Source organism: Protopterus annectens, chromosome 2.part2 (assembly GCF_019279795.1).
Source record: "Protopterus annectens isolate FY-2018-M chromosome 2.part2, PAN1.0, whole genome shotgun sequence".
Classification (NCBI taxonomy): domain Eukaryota; kingdom Metazoa; phylum Chordata; order Ceratodontiformes; family Protopteridae; genus Protopterus; species Protopterus annectens.
Genome location: NC_056730.1, coordinates 253,209,689 through 253,223,340, shown reverse-complemented (window position 1 = coordinate 253,223,340; position 13,652 = coordinate 253,209,689).

Genomic DNA, 13,652 nt, shown 5'->3' with positions numbered 1-13,652 from the left:
AGGCATGGCTAGCACAGCTCAACAATTTGCTGCAGGAGGTCTCTGTCCATCCTATAGCGCTCCACTATCTCCAGCTCATGTAGCCCCTGGTAGGTTACCCTGGGTCTGTACACTCTTCTCCATCTCCTCACTGTGGGTTGTTCAGCAGCATTCACAACATCACCACCCTCAGCACCTTGCACATGTTGGTTTATGATAGCAAGAGCAGCCCCTAACATTTTGTCTGACTTTAAAGTTTTTAAGCTTTCCCTCTTTGTATACTGCAGTGTTGCAGAGTTCTTGGGAAAAAACAGGGAAGAATGCTGTTTGCAGAGTTTAAAGTGCTGGGCTGGGCTGGGCTAGTCTGCTGCCTGTGTAATTGGCTGATTCTGATATATTTCTCCTAGCAGCTCTGCTAGTTCTCCTTGGTTAACTTCCTACTACTTCTTTTCCTTCCTTTTCCCTTTCTGTTTCCGTTCGAGGCAGCGCCGCGCAAACAAGCGTAAATGCACGCACACGTGCACACATGCTGTGTGTCCGTTTGCAAGAAATTTCAGATATTTTCACAGCGTACACCTTTGGTTTCTGGTTTTCAAAAAGGTCAGCTGTAGACATGCCTCATGCAATCCTGAGCAATTCAGGGCAAACACAGGACACTGTGCCCCAATAAGAATACAGACTTTCTGACATACCCACTCATGATGTCACCTATCTTCTACTCTACTACTCACCTACTCCTACACTTACACTCTTGGGACATGGCTCACATGCTGGGGAAAATTGGGATTCACTATCCTTATCCTCATTTGCATAGGATTGTCTACTAATGCTTGGTTACATCTCTCACACTGAGCTTCCCCCCCTTAGCAACCAGTACTCAGTGGCCATGTTGTCTTCAGCCTGCCATTCACCTGCATGGCAGGATAAGCTTTTTAGTCAAAATGCCTATTTTTGGCTATTTTGAAATTATTTTATTTTTTTTTTAAGCACCGCACATTTGTGTGGCGCTGTGCTATGCTTAAACATTGGAGATCGAGGAAAAAAAAATTGGATTTTAATAATTTTAAACATTTCAAAATGCCAATGGACTTATATTTGGCCATTGGCATGCTTACTCAACTGGATGCATCCTTTATTTGGAGCTGTCATAGCTCCGTTTAGCAATTTGCACGGAGTACATTTCTACAAATAACACTACTCTTCCACGGACAGGTTAGTGTTTCCTGGATTGCAAATTTACCTCATTTGCATAGCTTTCAGCAGCAAATGAGGTAATTTGCATACCATGACACTGTCTGTGTAAGGGTAGCTTTAGAAGCTCTCATGCACGCCCTTGCCGGCTGTTGCTGGATCGCTCGGCAGACATATTGGCTGTCTGACGTCTTACTCTACTCTACAACTCCTTGCAAGCTTTAGTAAATCCGGCCCAATGTCTCCCAAATGTACACATTTCTCTCTGTACTACATTGAATCTCTGTTGGTAAAGTTCCTGTGTTCCAGGACCAAAATCCTGGTGTTACCTTGTCCATATTGTCACTGATAAGTGTCCTGAATCTTTTTATTAATTTATAACTTAAACCTGCCAGCACTTTAATCTCCCAATAATCACTGAATGGATTATATATGTTTTAACATAAATTAAAGGAATTTTCTGTTAACTATAAAACCTAAAACAGCCCACTCAATTGCAAAATTATAACTTGAGGTTAATCATTCATCATTCAATGTAACCACAAAAAAATCCTCTTACATATATAACACTAGTAACTATATAAAAAAATTCCAGTCAGTATCCAAATCATAAACCTCTATTTTATTCAACAGTTAACCACTTCCTTCAAACATAAATTTCATCAGAACATTAACATGCAACATCCTGCTGCTTAAATAGCACAAACATTGTGTATATCATTAATGCAAATAATTAATTAATCAACATAATTCAAATCATAGTAAAATTATATAAGTTAAAGCACTTAACAGTTGAATAAAATAGTGGAGAGTGATTTGGATACTGACAAGATTTTTTTTTTTTTTTTTTTTTTTTTAATCAACATATTTTGTCCAACACCACATGAAGCTGCAGCCATGCCTCTCTTCTGTATCCCTTTCAATGCTGTCTCCATTTCTTATGGTCAAGACCCAACTGTCTACCTACCAGACATGCTGATAGTCTCTCTACCTTTATAAATGAAAAAGAATAATTTATCAGGATCAACCCCATTGCATCTGTGAGACACAAAAGCCGCATGTTAGCATTTGCATTTTTTACTGGAGTACACTCTACATCCTATCTGTTGCCCCATTTAGGACATTTATTCCCCTTACCCCAACTTTTTAATCAAATGTGTCTAGAAAGCCCGCAGAAGATCTGAATCCAGCCAGCTCAAACAATTCTGGGCATGCAGTCTCCTGTGTTACATCCAGAGTTGACCATTTCAGAAGGTGTGCAGCACATAGTGTTGGGTAAAGTCCTTGAGATTCCAGTGCCATCATCAGCAAACATTCAAAATATTAAGTGTGAAATAGCTGACCTGAAGAAAGTTTAAACAAATTTCCCTTCATATTATCTACAAAGCACAAGGCCAACTGGGTTGCAGCCCATGTAACATGGCATACCAGAGGGCTTAGGCCAGCATTCACCACTGTGCTGGCCCTTCCACCCTTGGTAAGTCTTTGACCATTTTAAGGACATAATTACCTGCTTAGTTTACCTGCTCAAATCAACAAAGAAGTCCATATATGTAAGCTGCTCTTTCAGGCCATTTTAAGCCTAGCCAATTTCCCATCAAAGATGAGAATCAAACTCTGTACCTGTGTTTGTAAGGTAAACACCTTAACTATTATGCCATCATCCAACCCCAAAGGTGAGAATCTAACCCTAGATCTTGTGTTTGAGGGGTAAATAACTTATCCATTATGGCAATCCCCAACCTAATTTTGTTTTTTGGTAACATCCCTTAGCTGTGTGTCAATAGAAAAATGATAATTATCTCAGTGCCTCCTTTACATACCTGCTTAAATTTTAGTCACATGTGATCAGAATATCATACTACACTACCACTCCCCATAAACCTCATAACAACATCCAGCATAGTTAGAGAAGCATCACTGTTTAAATACCTACTGCACTTAGGTGCTACTGATAACTTCCTATGTGAGGTAGCACAATCCATGAATCAGCACCATACCTCTTCAATAAACATTACAATGAACTTGGGGTACACAAACTCCACAATGCACTGTTCCTTTCCTTACTATCATCTTCCCAACAAACAATAAGTCAGTTACTACTGCAACTTATGAACATAAGATCTAAGAATATAATATGCTTATGAACTGCAACACCACAGTTTTATGTATATCAGCTTGCAAACCATTGTCACCCTAAGTCAGCCTTTATATCTTCACTGAGCCAGCTGCATTTATGAGCATTTCTATGTCCTAGTAATAACTCAGTCCATCCATCTATCTGTCCATCCATCCACAAGCCATTATTCCCATTTTTGCACATGGGATCAGGGTTACATCACCAGATGACTCAATTATCTTGCAAGAAATATATCCTATTATACTGACTGAGAAACTGGACTCTCATATGGACTAGTTCTAGCTGATCTACCTTGTCACTCATACCAGATGATGTTTCTGCCAAGCACATCTAATCAATTTACCAACTGATCTGGTAAATAAATAAATAAAGAAAGAAATAAAACAATCAATAAATCAATCAATCAATCAATCACTCAATCAATCAATCAATCCTTGTTTAGGGTCACTGCCCTGCATGCAAACTTAAGAGTCCTAATTACATTCATGGCATCACTAACCATGAGTAGCATCCTGACCTCATCAGGAATGATACCACGGTATAAAGAAAAAATTATCAATTTCAACAACTGGCTAAGTTTCTGGTGTCATTCAAAGGGGATCCAGTGTCTGTTCGGCTGGGATGACATGCTCGACAAGCCACACTGCTTTGCTAGAGATGGCTTGCACCTGTCACCCTTAGAATTTTGAATACTGGCCAAGGCTCTTGCCACCCCCATAGTGCCTTTTTTAGGCAAGGCTCAAATGACAAACCCACTACCGTAAATAGCACAAGTAACAAAAAACTGAGGGTAATGCTGCTTAATGCCAGAAGTCTAAACCTCAAAATGCACACACTCGAGGCCCTCCTCAGTATGGAGAAAACTGATATATGTGCTATAACAGAAACCAGGTTTAAGGCTCCAGAGAGCACCCCCAACACTACCAGGCTACAACTAATACCACACGTTTCGGCCACAGAACCCAGACCGAAATACAAAAGGCAGGGGCGTATCTATATTAATCAAGGATACCCACACCTCCAGGTTAGTGGCACAGCACGGTGCTTCAGAGATCATCCACATGAATATAACAATGGGAAAAACTGCAATTGAAATTGTAGCTTGCTAAAGATCACCCACCATGTCCCAGGACCCCCATTTTGCATTTCTTCAAAAACTGGGAAACATAAAGGTCCTACCAAACACCCTAATATTTGGTGATTTCAATTACCCAAACATTAACTGGGAGAACTACTCATGTACTAACTTCCTTGCCCAACATTTCCTAGAATTTATAAACTCAAATGCCCTGGATCAACTGGTCAACACTCCCACCAGAGGTGACAACATATTGGACCTGGTCATCACCAACATGGGTGACCGGTGTTCCACACTGGAGGTCAACCCCTCGCTGGTTAGATCTGACCATAAATAAATCACTCTGGATATCTACATTCCGCCCCACACCCCTGGACAAGGAAACCACTGTGAAAAACTTTTCAAAAGTAAACTTCACGTTACTTATGACCAAGGTGGAAAGTTTCAAAGCCCCCATGATAAAGGACAACTCTGTCCAAGCTGCAAAATCCTTTACTAATGCATTCTATGGGCACCTACAAGAATGCAAGGATTGTGCTATCCCAAGCAAAACCAAGACTCATTCTTCCAAGAAAAGGAAACCAGTCTGGTGGACCACTGCCATAAACAAGCTATACAACAGAAGGAAGAAACTAGTACAGAAAAGAGTAAAATCCCAAGAAGGGAAGACATCCCTGATCAGTATCAGCAAGAAACTATGATCCCTCATAAAATCATCCAAGGCGAGCTTCAAAAGAAAAATTGCCAAGAACTCCAAAGATAACCACAAAGCATGCTTTAGCTACATCAAGAATCTAAGTGGCAATGCTCAGATCTGCTTGGAGTTAGTACAGAATGGCACAAAATACACTGAACCGACCAATATCGCCAACATCCTGGCAGACAGGATCAGTGCAAACTTCACCCTCTCTCACCCCCAAAAAGGCCCATAACCATACCAGAAGAATGTAGAGCCCCTGAAATCACAGACACTCAGGTTAAAACAGCCCTCTCCAAAGCCAAAAACACAGCATCAATGGGACCGGACGGTGTCCCAGGCTGCATCCTACACAAGCTCAAAGATGAACTAACCCCTCTCCTAAACACACTGTTCAAATTCAGCCTCACCACAGGCTACTTACCCATAGAGTGGCACACAGCAATGGTTATTCCACTCCACAAAGGTGGAGCCACAACACACCCCAGGAACTATCGCCCTATAAGCCTGACTAGCTTGGTCTGCAAGGCTATGGACCGCATCATCATGGAACTCATTAACAGAAACATTGGGAACCTCCAAACATGGGACACTACCCAGTTCAGCTTTGTTAAGGGCAAATCATATCTCCTAAACCTGATGGACTTCTTTGAGACAGTTACCAAGGCTATAGACAAGGGAAAGGTAGTACACACAGCTTACCTAGACCACGCAAAGGCCTTCAACACCAGTCCCCATTCTGGTATTATAGACAAGCTTACCAGCCTGAACATAAGCCCCTACATCACAAGATGTGTTCCTAACTGGCTCACGGACAGAATCCACATGGTGAGAGTTGCAGGAGCTAGGTCAGACTCTAAACCATTTACAAGTGGTGTTCCCCAGGGCTCAGTCCTAGGACCCCTCCTGTTCGGCATATACTTCTCAGAGGTACAGGCAAGCACAGGAGAACTATGGCTGACCAAGTTCACAGACAACTGTAAACTAGGGACTATAATTGACTCTCTGGCTGACACAGACATCCTCCAAAAGGGTCTCACCTGGTGTCAAAATCATGGCCTCAAGCTAAATGCCAAAAAGTGTATAGTCATCCCCTTTGGAAAAAACAAAGTACCCACAAACTACCACATAGGTGGTAGTCCCCTAAATACAGAAGACGTAAAAAGGGATCCGGGGACCCAAGTAGATAGTGATCTCTTCTTTGATAATCACATTGCCAAAGTGGTTACAAAATCCTTCTATGTGGCTCACCTAATCACAAAAGGGTTTGCATCCAGATCAAAAGAGGTCATTGTTCCTCTCTACTCATCACTCATCAGACCCATCATAGAGTACAACACCCCATTTGGGATGTACCTTACAAGACACCTGCAACAGCTGGAAAGACCACAGAAGTACCTCACCAAGAGGATCACTGGCCTCAAACAGATGCCCTAAGTAGCTCGACTGAAGAAACTCCAGCTGTACTCGGTTGCATACCACCTACTCAGAGGTGATCTCTGCCTGACTTACAAGGCCATGTCCACACCAGAACTGATGGACATGCTCCACCTAAAGAAAACCATATCCCCTCGAGCGAGCCCCACACTCTGTGGATCTAAAGCTCACCACAACAATAAATCGGACGTGCTGGAGGGATACATTCCTTTCTCAGAGATTTCCTATGCTTTGGAACAAGATTCCAGTCTACATTAGGCAGAGCTCCTTGCTAACACTCTTCAAGAGAAACCTTGACGAGTGGATGGGAAAATGAAAGTTTACCCTGGGGATCACTTCAGTGGCTCTGCTGGACAGAGGCACAGGAAACGAATCTAAGGGGGCAGCGAAAGCCAACACATTCTGGCTTTTCTTATAAATGCCTTCAGGCAGATAGCCTAGTACCTACCTAGGAACCTATGAACCTATGTAAACATATCTCTCAATTTCTTACCCCAAAGAATTATAGACAAAGTTAAAACTAATTGGGAGACAAAGGTTCAGCATCAGTGACAGATTTTAAATATTGTTCTTGTAAACTTAGAAAGTTGCATGAATAATATATATATATTTTTTACATTAGCAAATATTTCTTAAACGATATGAAGTCTGAAGATCAAATGTCTATCTGTATGTAATGATTTCTCTCATCAATGATTTGCTAGAAAACATGAAATTTATCAGGAACCAAAAATATAAGGCAAAACTCAGGACATTTAGCAAACGTCTGGACAGTTTGTACTATTAATCTAAGTAAAGGATTTATCTGGACCAAGGAACAGGAACTTTAGACTTCAAAATCAACTACATGGTTGTGTTATACCATCCAAATGTAACACATGCTACTACTGTGCAACCCCTGGGCATTGTTTTGCAAAAAAAAAAACAAAAACACAACAAATGCCACTCAACTTTCTTAAGAAATAAAGGAGATAAAACTGTTTCTGTATCTTATTTGGCTACTCAGAAGTCCTGCTTTGATCTGTTAAACTAACTTACATTGTCTAGCAATGCACAATGCATTCTCGCATCTGCTCTATCTCTACTCTCATTCATAGAGATCCCATTAGGAAATTCTAAATGATGAATCAGCCTGAATTTTTTAGACTTACTTTCTTGGTACTAAGCCCAAGTTGGATGGTCTATAAATGAAGAAAACAGTGTGCCAAATGTGACTACAAACATCATTGCTTATTATAGCAATAACCCACACCTGGGTGTGGGTAATGCTGGATTTACCCACGGTTGGTGTGGTTTGGTCATGAGGGCAAAGCCTGAGTGACAAAACAAAGCCAACCGTGGGTAAATCCAGCATTACACCAGAAGTGGTTATTGCTATTATACAATGACATTATTTAAGAAAAAAAATAATTAATTTTCTTAAATAATGGCATTGTATAATGCCTCCTTGCTGCCGTTCAGCAGCTGTCTGGTATTCTCCGGCAGTTCTGATGTACTGCACATGCGTATGCCTACGCAGTACATCAGAGCTGTGGGCAAAAGCAATGGAGAAAGCAAGATCTCCGTTGCTTTTTACAAACTGTCTCACTATGTTAAACGAGTTTAACATAGCGAGACAGCATTAAAAAAAAAACAATGGAGAATCTCTGTTGCTTTTTTTAATGCTGTCTCGCTGTGTTAAACTAGTTTAACATAGCGAGACAGTGTGAAGCAACGGAGATCTTGCGTTCTCCATTGCTGTAAAAAAAAAAAAAGAGTTATAGTAATGGAAAAAGTCCGGGCGACCGGACCTTTTTCCATTACTATAACTCTGATTTACAACGTGCATGCTGACCAATCAGCATGCACGTTTTTTGAATATTAATGGGGGGTCATTGTATAAACTTCCTTATCTAACAGATACCAAACAATCCCCTCTCTCTACCTCAATGACCACATATTATTACATATCTTTCTATCTAATGGAGGATTAGACATTAAGGAAAGACCTTTATGGACATCTCTCACCAAGGCACATTCTTTATTCTGCTTATGGTATCCTCAAGGTAAGTGCTACAAGCTTTCCCATTTTACTGGATTATGTACTAGAGAACCACTGGGGTGTAGCAGTTGTACCAGTGGGTGCCTCTAATCATCCTCTAGCAAGAAAAAAACTCCTGCTCCCATAACTTCATGAGGAGATGCTTGCATTTCTGTTTTATGAGACAGCCCATCTTTCCTCATATTTCTGGACAGTAGGTATGTACCCCAAACTGATAAGGTATATGAGCAGAATAGCATACTGACCAATAGCATCTACCTTTGTTAAACACTCACCGTGGTTTTATACCTATTCTTACCTCCTCTGGCCTACATCTGAGTTACACTTATCTACCCTAACTCCTAACCCAGTGTCCAGATATTTGTTTTCTCATTTCATGGGAGCATTCGCTACCTTAATCTTCTGGAAATGTTGGCCAAGCCACAATCTCGCTAGTCCCCCCACCCTTTGAGCATCTCTAATAAGAGGTGTAACCCTTTGCATTCTAATGTTGGTTCTTCAGAAGTGAATTAAGAAGAGGAGCCCATGAAAGACGAAGCAAGAACAGCACTAAGGAAAATTAATTCATGGAAAACAACAGGCATAAATGAGGTCAAGGGAGATATGATAAAGATATTGGGTGAATTAGGGGAGAAATGGCTTCTGAGGGTACTCACAACTGTATGGAGAGATATGTATATCCTAGAAGACTGGATAATAAGCTGTGATAAACATTCCTGTAGGGTTTTTCTGCCTAAAATAGTGTAGCTAGTAGTTGTAGCATAGTTTCCCATCCTCCCTCGCTTGTGGTGTCTTGTTCTTATACTTGGTAGATTTACAGTTGCCCACCCCTAGTGAAAATTTGATTTGAGACACTCCTCTGAGTCCAGTGTCATTACATCATTCTACTTAATGCAGAGAGAACATTTGGGAAGGTCAACCCCTTAGTTTCTTAACTTTGAATTATCTCCTTTCTCCCTTTCCACTTTACTAAAAAAAAAAAAAAAAGAAACTTTACTCAGCTGCTTTAACAGTATTTGTGTTTCCTCCTCCTACTCTATCACTTCATCTTGTTTTTTCTGATACTTGTTCTCTAAAGTATTCAATTGCATCTTCTCTGCTGCATTTATTACTGCTTGTTTTTAGCCTATTTAAATTTTAAGTGTTATTCTAAGTCTCTTCGTTTTGGTTTAAGTACTTGGGCTTTAGGCCTACCCTGACCTCTCTCCCTCAGATTCTGACAAATATGGATGGACAATTTCCTATGGTTTCTCCTGCCACCCTAGTTGATATGGGCATCCTGAGACAGTGTAGCAACTGCCTCATGTACATGGATAACCATCTACTACTACTACCACCTAGGAACCCAATTTGTTGGAGATGCAATTACATAAAGAAGCTAGAGTCTATGCTCTATCCCTCACAAGTCAGTATACCTGGCATGAGAAGGTTGTCAACATAATCACTAAACCTCAAACACCACTCACAACTACACAACATGCATTCACATATGCGGAGGTTCTCAACAAAAACAAATCCAATCAAAGTAGACCTCAGAGGCAAAAACATATGAGAACTCCACAACCCTCCACACCACATACCATGCATAGTCCACACACCAGTGTCTCACAACCACTAAGGACTAACCATAAACCCAATATATTACTTATAGGAGACTCCATTGTGAGACACACAAATGTGCCTCTCACCAAGCTGGATAAGAAGAAAGCCATGGTTAGTTGTTTGTCAGGTGCCAGAATCCACCACATCACACATGCACTCAAGTCTCTCAACAACAAGTACTGTTATGACTCTGTCATAGTCCATGTTGGCGTAAATGACTTGAGACGTACCTCCCTGGACTATATGAAGAGAGACATGATTGAGTTCACTGAATATGTGTCCCAGGCAGGTATGTCTCTAGCCTTAAGCAGCATTCTACTGTCACCCAGAATGATGCCTCAATACAAACAGAAAATGATTGACTTTAACAATTGGCTTAGTTTCTGGTGTCAGTCCAGGAGGATCCAATGCCTGACAGCCTGGGAAGTTATGATTGACAGACCATGGTGCTTTGCTAGAGGTGGCCTGCATCTGTCGCACTTAGGCTTCTGGCAAAGACCCTTGCCTCCCCCATAGTGTCTTTTTTAGGAAAAGTCATGAGGTTGATAGTACCAACATAAAAATCTCAACAAAATGCAAATTAAAGGTCACGCTACTAAATGCTAGGAGTCTAAACATGAAACTGCACTCATTGCAAGCATTCTTAACCCTGGAAGATGTTGACATTTGTGCAGTCACAGAAACCTGATTCAAAGCTGTGGAGAGACCCCAAAATGTGGGCAGCAAAGCCAAAGGAGATGGAATTTCAATATGTATTGAAGATACACACACCTCCAGACTGGTCAAACAGTATGATGCACAGGAGACACTCCAGGTGCAGTTAACCACTGATAAGGCCCCTATTCAAATTATAGCTAGCTACAGGCCCCCAAATTTGACTCAAGATGCCTACTCCACCTATCTGGACTTCCTCAAATCTATCAAGATTCAACCTTTTCCCCTTATCTTGGGTGACTTTAATTAGCCAACAATAGACTGGAAAAAATACTAATGCCAGAACACAAGTGCCCAGAGATTTCTCAATTTTATCAATGTAAATGCTTTGGAACAGCTAGTTGATACCCCCACAAGAGGTTATAATATCTTGGACTTGGTATTAAACAACATGAGTAACCACTGCAGCACCCCTACAATATCATCTTCCCTGGTAAGATCCGACCATAAAGTGGTCACTTTCAAAGTCACCATCCCCCCAACTCCTCTCTAGCTAGGGTCAAATAAAAAAACTTCTCCAAAGCTGATGACAACCTCCTGAAGGTTGGTATAAACAGTTTCACAGCCCCCTACCCCACTGTAGGAACTGGCACCAATGTTCAAATGTACACCAAAGTATTATATAAGCATTTATATAGATGCATAGAATCAGGAATACCTGACAGGACAAAATCATCCTCCGCAAGGAAGAGTAAACCTGTCTGGTGGACATCTGCAATAAATACACTCTATAACAAAAGGAAAAAAATTGCTGTCCAGGACCAAGAAGGAGCAGGTGCCCAATTGGAAGCAATCTCTCATTAGCCTGAACAAGCAAATAAGAGCACTAGTGAAATCCTCTAAAGCCAACTTTGAGTCCAAATTGGTCACACCTACTAGAGACAGTCATAAGGCCTTCTTCACATATGTCCTCACTCTCAAAGGAAGCACCCAGATCTGTTCAGAACTGGTGGTCAAGGACACTACATACACAAATGCTGTATATATAGCCAATCTACTGGCTGACAGATTCAGCGAAAACTTTTCCCCTTAGTCTCCCCCATCAATAAATCAGGACATCCCCAGTACCTGCTCCCCACCCCTTATCTTTAGGGCAAAGGTCATCACTGTTCTCTTAAAGGCAAAAATTGCAGCCTCCATGAGATCCGATGACATCCCAGGTTGCATCCAACATGAAATCAGGCAGGAATTTGCATCACCATTAGGCACCCTATTCATCCAAACCCTGAGTACTGGCTTTGTCCTAGCCAAGTGGAGGACAGCCACTGTCATCCCTTTACACAAAGGTGGAGCATCCACCGAACCAGGAAATTATAACCCCTTTAGCCTAACTAGCCTGATCTGCAAGGCCATGAAATGGATTATCATGGACCTCATTAACATGGACATTGGCAACTTCCAAACACTCGACCCCACACAGTTTGACTTTGTCAAGGGGAGTTCATATCTGTTGAATCTGGTTGATTTCTTTGAGACAGTCACCAAAGCCATGGATGAGGGGAAGACGGTGCACACTGCCTACCTTCACCTGACCAAAGCCTTTGACACTATTCCCCACTCAGGCATAGTAGGTAAACTCTGTCAACTAGGCATCAATCCATATGTTACCAGATGGGTAGCAAATTGGCTCACTGGCAGAACCCACCTAATCGAAATAGGGGAAGCCACCATAAGCAGTAGATGCATGACAGGCAGCATAACCCAGGGATCAGACTTGAGGCCTGTGTTATTTGGGATATACTTCACTGAGGTGCAGGCCAAAACCAGTGGGCTATGGGTGACCAAGTTTGCAGATGACTGCAAGCTGGGCGCAGTCATCAATTCCCCGAGTGATGTGGATGTCCTGCAGGAGGGTCTCACCCAAACTAATGACTGGTGCCAGAAACATGGCCTCAAGCTGAATGCCAAAAAATGCATCATCATCCCATTTGGGGACAGCGATGTCCCCACATATTATCACATTAATAACAGCATATTAAGTACAGAATCAGTAGTGAGGGATTTGGGCACCCAGGTTGATAGCAACCTGACTTTTGACCACCATGTTGCTTCCGTTGTATGGAAAGTTTTCTACATGGCCCACGTCATAAGTAAGGGTATCTCACCAAGGGACAAAGAGGTCATAAGATCCCTGTATTCTTCCTTATATGGCCAATTATTGAGTACAACGGCCCCTTCGGCATGTACCTCGCAAAGCACATACAGCAGCTGGAAAAACCACAGAGGTTCCTCACCAAGAGAATCCACGGCCTCAAACACCTACCCTACATATATAGGCTAAACGCTCTGTCCCTCTACTCAGTGTCATATAGACTCCTCAGAGGTGACCTCTGTCTGTCATACAAAGCAATCTCAGACCCCACCTTGATGGGACTGCTGCATATCTGCAAGTCAAGCTCCACTCAAGCAACCCATATGCGTGACTTCAACCTGGTCTGAGATATCAGTAGGACTTGTTGGTGGGACAGATTTTTGTCCCAGAGACTCCCCCATCTGTGGAATAGACTCCCTCTCCACATCAAGCAGATTACCTCATTATCCCTTTTTAAGCGCAACCTGGATAACTGGATGGGAAACAGAAAATACACTCCAGGGATTCCACCTATGTCATTGCTGGACAGAGGATCTGGGTGCTGACTTGTCTAAACATGGGCTAAACTCTTAGCTAGGCTTATAAGGGCCTCAGGGCCAATAGCCTAGTGACCTCATATGATCCTATGATCCTATAGTAGTGCCTGTTTACAAGAACAAAATGTACATTAATATAGCAGTA